Genomic DNA, 832 nt, shown 5'->3' with positions numbered 1-832 from the left:
CCGGCAGGGGATGGTGCCGAACCCTGCTGTACTCTTCCACCACAACTTTCTCTCACTCTTGTTGTGCCTGCAATTCAAAGGGTCAGCCTTGTCACACTGAATCTCCCCGAGAACTACGTTAAGGGTACACGTGTCTGTGGAGTGCTCAGCCACTTGCACGTTAATTTCACGAGCAGGCTGTTCCGTTGATCGGATCAACTGGAACCCTCGACGTCGTAAGCGACCGAGTGCCAACAAACAACGATGGAAGAGAATTAGACTTTGCTGTAATGTATTTGAAGCGAGGAAATACGCATGCGCATTGGTCATACTTCCTACTTCGTGTTCATATCTGGTTAATGTCCCTTTCATTAATTTCTCTTCCGCAGCTAATAATTCATTTGTAATACTTACAATTTATCTCTCAACTACCAGATACACACACATGTAACAACTCTATCCTTTATGAAACATTTCCGTAAGTATTAAACATTGAAAATATTCAATGTTTTTAATTCTGCAGACGTTTCGTTTTTGGCACGTCGAATCTGTGAATGAGAGATGTCTGTGATTTGTGCGGGATTTGGCTGCTATTTCTAGCTATGGAAGCTCCTTTCTACACTCCCCACCGTTATCTTTTTTTTTTTTTTCTTTCGGTTAAGAAATATTTTAAAATACACTGCAGACACTGAAGGTGCTACTAAAGCAGCGCGGACCCGAACGCGCAGTCGCGCGTCTGCGCTAGCTAGCCTTGAGTGGTCGATCCTAACCCTAACCCTGTCCCTGTCCCTAACCCTATCCCTAACCCGCGTGTGCAAATGAATACGTGTTTAGGGTTAGGATCGACCACTCA

General features: G+C 44.6%; 2 protein-coding genes across 2 annotated transcripts in view; one reads left to right on the top strand and one right to left on the bottom strand.

Moving 5' to 3' along the window:
* Positions 1 to 832, bottom strand: part of LOC128251077 (zinc finger protein 431-like) — a 74,200-nt gene that overhangs the window by 35,115 nt on the left and 38,253 nt on the right. The window lies entirely within an intron of this gene.
* Positions 7 to 832, top strand: part of LOC106873840 (zinc finger protein 665) — an 8,577-nt gene continuing 7,751 nt past the window's right edge. Inside the window, exon 1 of the mRNA XM_052977431.1 lies at positions 7 to 457. The gene's annotated coding sequence lies outside the window, so the exon portion shown is untranslated. The remainder of the gene's footprint in view (positions 458 to 832) is intronic.

The sequence above is a fragment of the Octopus bimaculoides genome, chromosome 28 (assembly GCF_001194135.2).
Source record: "Octopus bimaculoides isolate UCB-OBI-ISO-001 chromosome 28, ASM119413v2, whole genome shotgun sequence".
Classification (NCBI taxonomy): Eukaryota; Metazoa; Mollusca; class Cephalopoda; order Octopoda; family Octopodidae; genus Octopus; species Octopus bimaculoides.
Note: the sequence above shows the minus strand (reverse complement) of the source record. Positions and strands in the feature narration are given on the sequence as shown.